General features: G+C 52.2%; 2 pseudogenes across 1 annotated transcript; one reads left to right on the top strand and one right to left on the bottom strand.

The window, feature by feature from the left end:
- Positions 1-3101, top strand: part of LOC105505965 — a 4064-nt pseudogene extending 963 nt beyond the window's left edge.
- A 4631-nt stretch (positions 3102-7732) lies between these two features.
- Positions 7733-11809, bottom strand: LOC105505964 (annotated as a pseudogene). Its single transcript, XR_001000846.1, has 5 exons — positions 11759-11809; positions 10906-11448; positions 8868-10580; positions 8361-8830; positions 7733-8039 (listed from the first exon to the last, which is right to left on the bottom strand). The product of XR_001000846.1 is annotated as a poly [ADP-ribose] polymerase 1-like (transcript).
- Between the last annotated feature and the right edge of the window lie 152 nt (positions 11810-11961).

The following is an 11961-nucleotide window of genomic DNA, read 5'->3' as shown; positions in this document are numbered from 1 at the left end:
AAAAAAAAAAAAAAAAGACACAGATGAAACTCACTGTAATAACATTTTATTTCGTGTGATGATTTCAACATGTGATCAGTGTAAAGTCATTAATGAGATGTTTCAGTCTTTCCATCACGCTGGATCTCCACGGTTGTCCTTTGCGCTTCACGGCCATTTCCGCGTGGACAGCCACACTCCAGTGTGTGAACTTGTGGCCAGTGCCCGCAGTTCTGCTCCGACCTCTCGTTTTACATGTGGGGAAACTGAGGCCTAGAGCACTGGGACTCAGAGCACGCGGTCCTGACCCCCGCTCACATCGATGCCCTTGGGAAGCAGTCACCTTCCAGGACCTCTCTGCCAGCGTCGCCTGTGCAGTGGGGTCAGGAGTAGGGGCTGGGGGCCACCTTCCACCCGGCCGGGCCTGGGACTGCGGCTGCGGAGGCTGCACGGCCTTGAACAGGGGCTCCCGTGGGAACGTAGGGGCCCCCCGGTGCTGGGCCCCTTTCCAGGAGCTGTTGCTGTCAGAAGTCAGGCTTTGCTCCATTTCCACGTCTGGGTGGGAGAGTCTGGGAAAAGCTCTCTCTGCCGGCGTTTTGATGGGTTACGTGGATGGATGAGTGGGTGCCCCAGTGAATGAGTGGATGTTCCCATTCTCGCTTCTGCCGCTCCGTCCACTTTCCGGGTACTCAAGGGAACTGCCCCAGGTGGGAGTTAGGCTCCCCAAGGTCAAGGAATGGCTGTGACTGGACTCACTTTCCTGGTGAATCTGGCAGTTGCCAGATTCTGAGAGCTTTAGTTCTGAGACCAGCACCTGCTCCAGCCAGTGGCTCAGTCACCACCGATGAAACAGCGGCCTCAGAAAAGGATTCAGGAAGAGGAAAGAGTGGCTGGCGTTTCTGATAGTTTTCCCGGGTCCTGACCAACTAAACCTAGAAGGAGGCGGAGCTCTTACCCCCGTCTGCACCCCCAGATTTCTTCTAGGTAGAAAGCTGAAAGCTTTGACAGTGAGAATTCAAATCCCCGTGGAGGTCAGTGAAGCCCACCCAGGCAGGCCAGGCCCAGCCTGTCTGTCTAGAGCTTGCCCCGGCAGGGGAGTCGCCACCATCACGTGCAATTTCAGAGCCTCCGAGTCAGGCAGGGGATGGGGCCTCATTAGGGCAAGAGAAGCCCAGGTCCCAGGCAGGCTTGGCCAGGGGCGCTCGGGGGGCGGCTCATCAGACAGGCGGCTGGGGTTGGTGAGGGAGAGTGTGTGGATTTCTCTGGTCGGCTCTGAGTTAGAAGCGAGGACAAAAGCCAAAGGAGCTGTCGGTGATGAATGCATTCCTGGCCCTCTGGAGCTGGCTGGCGCAGGGGTTGCGGTTTGGCTGCCTGAGTTGTTGCTGGAGGAGCTCTGATATCCTGCAGTTTGACTGTGGAGCAGACCAGCCCCCTGGACTGGCTGCTGCAGATGTGATCAGCTCTGTTTCAATGGATAGGCTCGTCATTGTTTGTATTTTAGCCTCTCCTCTCTCAAAAAATTCAACCATCAGCAGTTAGACATGGTTTTAAAACAAAGAGCTTTCTAACCTTGTTCCACCTGCTGGCTTCATCTCTACCTAAAGCATTTTTCTATCCCTGACCAATCTCCCCGTGGGTGGGGAGGCCTGTGGAAGGGTCCAGGCAACCTGTCGCCGTGGGCAGCTCACCGTGGGGTGGCTCAGCCTCCCGCCTCTCCTCGGCCCCCCAGACCTGTGGCTGCTCTCCCAGCAGGAACGCGTCTCCCCGCAGCTGGGCCTCCATCCGCCCACCTCAGGGACTCCCAGGGTGTCTGTAGCTTGAGGAGTTTGGGTTCCCAGGAGGCCACTCCCGGCTTCGGGCATGGAGCGGACTGGGTCACACTGGGCCAGGTCACGGACTGTGGGTGCAGTTGTTAGAGATGGAGACTTGCAGAGACAGCCCATCTGCCATGGACAGGAGTGACTCCCAGTAACGATGGGGTAACTGAAGCCAGAATTGGCCAGGAAGTTCAGACAGTGCCCCAGGAGGACTCACTTCTTAGCTGGTCAGCTGAATCCTGTCCTCTGCTTGTCCCCATCTGCCCTGGGGACCCATCTGCCCTTGGTGGGTGCTCTGTTACTGCTGACCTGCTGTGCTTGCTCACAGCTATAGAATCCTGCCTCCTGGACATGGCTGGCTGGAGTGGGAGAGAGAACAGGGACTGAGGCTGGGCCATCGTTGGCCCCCCGGTACCTGGGCAGTGTCTGGTTCAGATGAGTGCCCAGAAAATGCTTGCCATTCAAATGCGTATCCACTCTTCTCCAAGACCCCTATCTCACTGGACACCATGACTGTTTGGGAACTTGGAGTTCCTAAGATCGGTGCTTCTGTCCAATCACTGGCCAAGGTCTCCTCAAGGCGGAGGCCAGTGTTGCCAGGGCAGTGCCCCGGCTGAGGCCATAGCCGGCCCCAGTGGACAGAGTAGGTCCTGAGTGGTAGCACCCAGCCCCTTGGCTGGGATCTTGGGGCACGCGAAGCTAAGAGGGAGGTGGCGCCGCCTCTGGTCTGGCAGTTCTACAACACGCGGGCATGTCCCTGAGGTTGTCCTGGCCTCTCCTCAAGCTCATGCCTCGTGATCAAGGATGGTGTCCACAGTGCCAGACACCTCGTCCACTCCCAGGGCAGGAGGTGGGGGTGCAGGCCTGGACACTGGTTCCCCTTTTATCAGGAGGAGCAAATTCCTCACAGAGCTGGTAGACTCTTGCCTACCTTACAGGGCTGGAGCCCACCCGGCTGCAGGGGGCCTCACTGGGGGCACACATTGCCAAAACCCAGCGCTGTGAGCGAGGCAGAGGGAGAGTGCGGCTGCTGGGCCAGACACCGAGAGCCCAGAACGAAGCATTTTTCTCAGGCGTGTTGGTGGCATCTTCATTTCCAGTGGCATTTTCAGCCTCTTCCCCTTTACCCTCGAATTCCGCATGAGCTGGTCCTGAGGTGACCAGAGGCCCGCTTTGCCTGGGGCTGAGGAGCTCCTCGTTAAGGGACTTTCTGTGCTAAACCCGGAGGGCCCGGCAAACCAGGACCCACCGCCCAGCCCAGCACTGCAGCCTGGCCTGGTGACTGTGCTACAGAGACAGCGGTGACTGTCAGTTGCTGTAACACCTGGCCATGGCCCAGGCTTCATGCTGAGCACCTTCTGCATACACTGCTTTACTGGACCCTCAGAAAAGCCCACAGGCAAATACAAACCCCTGTTGTACAGACAGAAAACCGAAGGTCAGAGCTGTGAGGACGCTTGTCCAAGATCACATTCTGGTGGGAGCAGAGCCCTGTGTTTTTTCTGGGTCTGTCAGACACAAAGCTCAGGGCTCTCATGGTGAAAGCTCCCTAGGAGGACTCATAGGGACGTAAAAGAAAAAAATGAGGCCGCGTTGACGCAGAGATCAGGAGCGACGTTCGCTCACACATGGAGGGCAGCTTCGGGAGAGCCTTAGGGATGGGGCAGAGGGACCCAGGGCAGGAAGGAGACTTAGGACCACATGTGGGCCAAGCATCCAGCCTTGTACCTTTGGGGGGCAATGTTCAGTGTCCAAAACGTCCCCGTGGTCTCAGTTTTTCTGAAGTTATTGAGGGAGGCAGCGGCCTGCCCACCCAGAGCAGGTTCTTTCAAAAGTCAAGTCCCGGCCGGGCGCGGTGGCTCAAGCCTGTAATCCCAGCACTTTGGGAGGCCGAGACGGGCGGATCACGAGGTCAGGAGATCGAGACCATCCTGGCTAACACGGTGAAACCCCGTCTCTACTAAAAAATACAAAAAACTAGCCAGGCGAGGTGGCGGGCGCCTGTAGTCCCAGCTACTTGGGAGGCTGAGGCAGGAGAATGGCGTAAACCCGGGAGGCGGAGCTTGCAGTGAGCTGAGATCTGGCCACTGCACTCCAGCCCGGGTGACAGAGCAAGACTCCGTCTCAAAAAAAAAAAAAGTCAAGTCCCACATCCCCTGGAGTTCCCGTTTCCCATTCACTGTGTGTGCAGATGGCCTTAGGGGACAGGAGCACAAGGGCCAGCCCTGCAGGGCCAGCTCTAACGGCTCTTGTGTGCTTCTCCTAAGATGAAATTCTAGTCCAGGAGATTTTGGATCTGAACAAAACAACATGGACCGAAATGCCAAGCACAGCATCGACAATGTCAACAATACGAAAGGAAAACCGCAAGCACACCCCTTTCTAACCCACTAATTGCACTGATTCCTGGAGCTCTGTGCTGTTGAATACATGACCCTACTATCTGAGCATTAAGACCAGCTATTTCTGGGGCAAGGGCACATGGAGATGTGAACAATATGGTGTCTAAAACCATTTCTACAGCTTCCCGAGACAGAGGAAGTCAACCCCAGACTGGCAAGGATGATTCCCTTTACTCTGGGATCTCTGGAGTGCAGGTTCAGGGACGTTCTCACCCTTGGGAGCCACTGCAGGAACGCAGGGCACAGGAACATGAGAACCCTGCACTAACCAGCAGTTTCCAGTTCCTCCCACACACGCCCACGCTCTCACTTCACGCTCACCTAAGGCTTCTGAGACAGCAGGGCAGTTATCATTACCCCATTTGACAGAAGGTAAAACCAAGGTCTAGCAAATGACTTGCCCAAGGCCACACAGTGAGTCATGAACAAACATAAAGAATGTGCCTTCCCCAAGTGCAGCTTCACATGGCAAAGACATATGCAAGTAAATAGAACAGCACATTTAGAACCAAGACAGAGTACTGAATCCGCAGTTGCCAAGGAGAGAACTGGGAATCAGAAATCCCCACACAGTGCATGAAAATGTATTCAGCAGCAGGAAAGTTCAGCGCTCTCTTGAAATCTTGTATCCAGATGTAAATTCCAGTTCCTAGGATTGGTTCACCTGCCATCTGCCAAGGTCCACACTGCTGGTTCAAGGGAGTCAGAGGACACCTGACTCTGTTTACACATTCACTTGCCAACGCACATGTCCAAATAGAGCCTGCAAATCATATTAGCATCCCATCCCTACATTTTAAAATAAAGCGTGGGCCAAAAATGTTTATACCTGTGTAATCAAGAAAACTTTTCCCCATTTTTTCCATGTTCTTCATCAAAGAGGATTATGACAACAGCACTTCTCAGAAATATCAGAAAAAGCAACCCTCTTCTGGAAATACAGGCAGACTTTCCTTTGATTGTAATTTCAGCCTTGCAATTACACCTGCCCAAGTCCAGCTGTAACGGAAGAGGCATGAGGCAGGCAGACGCGGGCAGAAACATCTCCTTTGTGAAGGATAAACCCTTGGTGGGTGAACGTGCCTGCGGCCCCCCCGTTGGGCAGATCTCCTGGTCTCTGTCAGGACTGAGGGACCCCTAGCACCCCCCACCCCCTGCCGTGGGGCCAACCCTGGAAAAACCACAGCCCAGGGAAGCACAGCAGAAATGTCTCATGGGCAGGCAGATGTCAAGACAGGGAGGCAGGCACTGCCACAATGCCTGGCCCCCTCTCCCAAAGCTTCAGCTATGTCACTTCTCCTCCCCGGGGCAGGTGCAGAGAAAGCCAGAGTGTCCCTGGAGGGTTCCCTCAGGAGCAAGGAAAAGCCTCCCTCCAACAGATGAGTTTGCTGCAAAAAATACAAGTGTGCAAAGGCTCAGAGGGTGAGAGGCACTTAGACTCCACAGGCTGTGAAATACCTCCTCTTTGCCCTAAAGATTTAAATCCAGAAAGGACATCTGTGTATAGCCGGAACACATGTGCAGGATGTCATCTGTCGTATACCCCACACTCAGGACCAGGTCACAGCTCCCGAGCCTAGTCATGCTCCAGGCACCAGGGAGGAGAGCTTATTAAATACACATCCCTGGGTCAAGCATCTCTGTTGGAGCCCAGGAATCTGCATCCCAAACCCATTCCCCAAACAGTCCCCCAGTGGGACAGCCTCTGGAGCTGGGAAGGGTTGAAGTGGAGATTTTCTGGGCTTATGCAAGAATAAGATTCTATTTAAACCTAACATTCTTAATATCTCTGAATTTTTCCCACTCATTGGCTTGTGCAATTGCCTGATGGTTATCGGTTAAATATCACTGGGCATCTTCTTGCCAGTGGGCCTCATGGCAGGCGAAGTCACAGGCGAGTCTACAGGAGGGACCTCAGGATCCAGCTCTGTGAGTCAGACCCATGAACACACTGAAGGAATGAGAGGAAATAAGAACAGACTGAGGCCCTGAGGCCGAGGCTGAGATGGAGGCAAGAGGGGAAGGTCTGAGTCTGGGAAAGCGGTGGAGGAAGAGGGGACGGCATAAGGCACACCTTGCTGTCAGAGAAGCCACGGAGAAAGAGCCTTCCAGGGCCCTTGGGCCACAGCCACCCTCTGAGGACAAGGTGCTCATGAGGGCAGCCCAGGAAGTCAGCCCACATCGTCCTGAACCTCCACCATGTCGTTGCTGCCGCCTCTGCTCAGCCCTAGAGGCCGCTTCAAGGCCTCCAGGTGGAGCCTCCCTCCCTATGCAACTCCTGAGCTCGGGACAGCACCAGACTCCTTTAAAGATGGGAGGGCCAGGACTGTGGCTGTAGTGAGGGCTTGCTTTAAATCCTCCACAGCCTTAATTTCTTCTGGGGACCTTTGCAAGGGGTCGGGTTCCCTTTTTAGTAACTTAAAATACAGAATCTTTGTCCTTCGAGCGTATGAGTCAATCCATAACCTACAGTAACCAGTTAAACCTAAAAATGTTTGGAGTTCTCTCTTTGTCTTAGGCAAGGGCAGACCCACTATTCCCGATATTCTCTCTGGGTTTATTCTCGCTTTCCTTCACTAATTAGGTGTCCTAAATATTTAACTTTTTCTTCTACAAATTGTGGTTTGGTTTTGGAGACTCGCAATCCCCTTTCCCCTAGGAAATTAGGGAATTTCTAATACCTCGGCCCTCCTTTCCCCAGGAATTAGAAGATCAACCACATGTTGTAACAACTGGGTTTTTTAGACAGTTAGAATTCCTCCAGAACTTTTTCTAAGACTTGACCAAGTAAGTTTGGGGCTTCCATGAAAGCTTGTGGCAGCATAGTGCAGTGATACGGCTGCTTTCTCCCAGCTATGAGGTTTTCCATTCAAAGGCAAAGAGGTCCCTACTCAGAGTCTAGGGGACATGGCCAGAATGCATCTTTCAGATCCACTATGCTGAACCACTTATGTTTATAGAGTATTTTATTAAGGAAGGTGTAGGGGTTAGGCACCACAGGATGTCGCGTTTGGACAATTTTTTATATAGGCCTTAGATTTTGCACTAATCTGTATGACCCATCCAGTTTCTTTACTGGGAGAAATGGAGTATTGTATGGTGACATACAGGGTTTCAATAATCCATCTTTTTTTAGTGTGAAATCAATTTTTATTTTTAACTAAAAATAAATGCTTAACGTCTTTCCAAAATCAAAGCTAAAGACAAACAAACAAACAAACAAAGGGTGGAAATGTATGTTTCCTCCCCTGGGGAAACCAGTAAGGCAGACATTCTAGCAGAGCTTGGTTTTTTCCACAGGACTAATCTATGCAAACAGAATCTCTCTCCAGCTTGTCAGTTTTATCTACCCGGCAAGAAAAAACAAAAAGTACCCCTCCCCACAAACACAACACAAAACAAGAGACTAAAAAAGTTGGGGAAAAGCTTTTAATGTGTTTCTGCAAAATCCTTTCTGAGGAGGTTTAGAACAGGTACTACCCACCAGCAACTTAGCCGACCAGGTGAGTTGGTGCAGAAGCACTGAGGGTGAATTCATACCAGAGCCACCATGTGCGACTCGGCCACCTCTCCCAGTTGCCACAGGGAGGTCTTAAAATTGAATTCCAGTTTCAGCAGATATTTCAGATTTACCTGAGCAACATCATAGATAATGTACTCATTATACAGTAGACAGGTGTCATTCACACCAGATGAAATCCTGGTCCCAAGAGGAACCTCTACACCATCCATAGTAATACTAGCTGAAAGATCAGGAGTAGTTTTGCCCAAACCTGTGACACTGTGCTTGCCTTTGGGTAACTTGCTGATATGTGCAGCATGGTTCAGTTCACACACATTTCTTTTTTTTTTTTTTTTTTTTTTTTTTTTAAGACGGAGTCTCGCTCTGTCGCCCAGGCTGGAGTGCAGTGGCCGCATCTCAGCTCACTGTAAGCTCCGCCTCCCGGGTTTACGCCATTCTCCTACCTCAGCCTCCCGAGTAGCTGGGACTACAGGCGCCCGCCACCTCGCCCAGCTAGTTTTTTGTATTTTTTAGTAGAGACAGGGTTTCACTGTGTTAGCCAGGATGGTCTCGATCTCCTGACCTTGTGATCCGCCCGTCTCGGCCTCCCAAAGTGCTGGGATTACAGGCTTGAGCCACCGCGCCTGGCCTAGTTTACACACATTTCTAAGGGCAACTTCTTCTGACAGGATTAAGCCTATTGGGTCTCCCTAAGATGTATGGCAGTAGTTGGCACTCTTGGAGATAAGGTCAGCAAAATAGATCACTTTACCAAACATGTAGCCCATCATGGGCGGGTCAGGCGGGGCTATCCAAAGACCCTGGGACAGGATCCCAGCAAAGTTGGTGGTCCTGGACCCATGCCACAGCAACCTTCAGTTATGAAGCTGCTTAAAGAGCTTGTAGCACTGGCACTCCCCTTCATGCTCTATCTTAAAGATATCAATGACTTCCAAGTCAAACACATTGTGTGTGGTTGCATGAGTGTTCTTAACATACTTCTTGATGATCTCAGCTTCTTCAGAATCTCTGTCAACTACCTTAATGTCAGTTTTGAGCTTCTCATAGTTGACATTGATGGGGTCCTTGCTGCTATCATGAGACCCTCTCCTGAGCAGACCGTAGACCATCTCAATGTCCCCCTCCCCTGAGCAGACCGTAGGCCACTTCGATGCCCAGCAGGTTGTCCAGCATTTCTACCTTGGCCTGCACACGGTCTGCATTGTTCAGGAGCGGAGGCTTCTTCATCCCAAAGTGGTGGGGGATCAGGATATAAAAGCGATTTGAGAGATCCAGGATCTGAGAGTCACTGCTGCCCTGGGACACTGCCTGCTGGACCTTAGGATGGAGTACATGGCCTGGATTTGGCTTTTGCTCAGTTTCCCCAAGGGCATCTGAAGGTCGATCTCATACCCCACCATGGCTTTCTTCATACTTTCCACATCAAAGATAATCTTGATGAGGTCCTGAACTGGCTTAGGTAGCTTGGATTCAGTACCAGGATTTACTGTCAGCTTCTTCACTGCCTCTTTGTCCTGGCCGTAGTCAATCTCCAGGGGGTAGAACTTTTTGGGATACTTTGTGAATTTTTGGAATGCCAAGTGTTCCCGGTTTTTCTTCATATACTTTCATGAAGTATACAATGGTGTCCTCCTTGGACAGCATCTGTTCCAGTTTGTTGCTACCGATCACCGTGCCCACATGGCCCCAGGACCTGAATATCCAATGCCTGCTTTCCTTGTCATCCTTCAGAAGTTTCAGCTTATAATAGGAGTTAGTTCCTTTAACAATGTCCGCCAGGCCAAGAGTGGCACTGAAGACCTTCCCACCTTTCTCCAGGACATGCATAGAGTGTTCCAGACCAGAGTCAGGATCCACAACTGCTCCTCCTTTAAGAGTTCATTTCATTCTCTTTTCAGATTCGTTAATACCTTCCTCCTTGACCTGGCCCTTGCTTTTTTTGGAGAGTACAACCCCTGACTTCCCTCTTGGGGCCACGACTTCAACAGGCTCTGCCTTCACCTCTGCCCCCCAGGGGGACACGACGTGTGCTGAGAACAACTTCTGGAGCCTCTTGGTGGAGGCAGAGAAGTCTTGGAGGAAGTCCTCAGACACAGCTCAGATGCTGGCTTCTTTCACTTCCTCCATCTTCTTCTTCTTTTCCACCTCCTCTTTAGTGCTGGTGCACGGGAAGCCTTGTTGGCCATCCCCATCAACTTTCCCCCGAGTTTCTCAATCGTGGCCTTCACTTCATCCTTGTTCAGGGAGAGCTTCCCAAGAGTCAGGATCTTCATGTTGGATAATGGCTTATCTGCTGGAGCAGAGGTGTTCATGGCAGCAGGCTTGGAGGCTGTGGAGGGTGGGGGCACAGCCGCCACTGGGACACTGGTTTCTGTGGGGAATATACGGTCCTGCTTTTTAACCTTAAATTTCTTGAGGTAAGAGATTTCTCAGAATTCCTTTGGGGTCACCTGTTCCTTCTGGTTGGGTGTCTGTGTCTGGACCATACACTTGGTCCAGGCAGTGACGTCCCCGGTGCAGTAATAAGTGTCACTCTTGAAGACCAGCTGACCCAAGCATTCTTGGCAGGAAAGGAGGGCACCAAACACCATGCTGTCGGCTACTCAGTCCAAGATCATCGACTCCCCGGAAGGCACCTACTGCCTGTTGAAGATGACCAGCTCCTTCAGGTCATTATTAGAACATCTTTTCTTTAGCTGGTCCTTGATTGTTCCAGATCAGGTCGTTCTGGGCCATTAGGGCCTTTTCAAGCTTACTATCCTTGTCTTTTTCTTTTCTGGATTTCTTCTTGGCCACTTCATCCACTCCTTCCACCTCATCGCCTTCTCTCTTTCTTTCACTCTTGACTCCTGGGAGCTGCTTCTTCAGGGTTTCTTTTCTTTTCTTTATTTTATTTATTTATTTATTTTGAGACAGAGTCTCACACTTTCACCCAGGCTGGAGTGCAGTGACGCGATCTCGGCTCACTACAAGCTCCTCCTCCCGGGTTCACGCCATTCTCCTTCTTCAGCCTCCCCAGTAGCTGGGACTACAGGCGCCCACCACCACGCCTGGCTAATGTTTTGTATTTTTAGTAGAGACAGGGTTTCACCGTGTTAATCAGGATAGTCTCGATCTTCTGACCTCGTTCTCTGCCCACCTCAGCCTCCCAAAGTGCTGGGATTACAGGCATGAGCCATTGCACCCGGCCTAGAGTTTCTTTATCCTCTACAGCCGGGAGGCTGAAGCCCTTGAGCTGACTGGCACTGTACTCAGGCTGGAGACCCAGCTCCTCCCTGTTCTTGACAAAGCAGCCTGGGTGGTACCAGTGGTCAACCATGCCTAGCTGAGGCTTCTTAGGGTCCAGCATCTTCTCGGACAGGTGCATCTGGCACTTTTCTATCTTCCCCATAACACCCCTTGCACTTGCTTCTGTTGGACTTGGTGTACTCTGCTGCAAAGTCACCCAGCATCTTCTCTGCCTTGCTACCAGTTCCATCCTGCTTTTGCCCATCACTCCTCTAGCTTCCGCTGTCTTCTTGACTTTCTGCTGGTCATGCCACCAAAGCTCAGAGAATCCATCCACCTCAACATCAGGGTGCCGCATGGAGTGGCCCACCTTTCGGAAGCAGGAGAAGTGGTACCAGTGTGGGACTTCTCCATCAAACATGGGCTATTACACCATGATGGCCATCGGGAGCGAGTCCTTGGGGACGCTCTAGCTGCGTTTTGTTTTGTTTTTTCTTTTCTTTTGTTTGTTTGTTTTTGTTTTTTGTGTGTTTGTTTTTTAAACGGAGTCTTGCTCAGTCGCCCAGGCTGGAGCGCAGTGGCGCCATCTTGGCTCACTGCAAGCTCCGCCTCCCGGGTTTACGCCATTCTCCTGCCTCAGCCTCCCGAGAAGCTGGGACTACAGGCGCCCGCCACCTCGCCCAGCTAGTTTTTTGTATTTTTAGTAGAGACGGGGTTTCACCGTGTTAGCCAGGATGGTCTCGATCTCCTGACCTCGTGATCCGCCCGTCTCGGCCTCCCAAAGTGCTGGGATTGCAAGCGTGAGCCACTGCGCAGAGGTGCGTCTCCTCTTGGTAGAGCTTATTCGAGGACTGCGTCATCCTCCCCCAGCTGCCGCCAAATCCCAGGACCCCCAAGCGAGGACCTGGAGACACGCGCTGCCACCGCCGCTGCTGCCCGGAGCTGCCGCCTCGCCGCCCCACTCACGCTCATCTGGCCGCAGGCGCCCGAGCGCCCAGCTCAATAGTCCATC

Source organism: Colobus angolensis, unplaced genomic scaffold (genome assembly GCF_000951035.1).
Source record: "Colobus angolensis palliatus isolate OR3802 unplaced genomic scaffold, Cang.pa_1.0 Scaffold13, whole genome shotgun sequence".
NCBI classification, from domain to species: domain Eukaryota; kingdom Metazoa; phylum Chordata; class Mammalia; order Primates; family Cercopithecidae; genus Colobus; species Colobus angolensis.
This window is presented reverse-complemented; position numbering and strand designations above follow the sequence as displayed.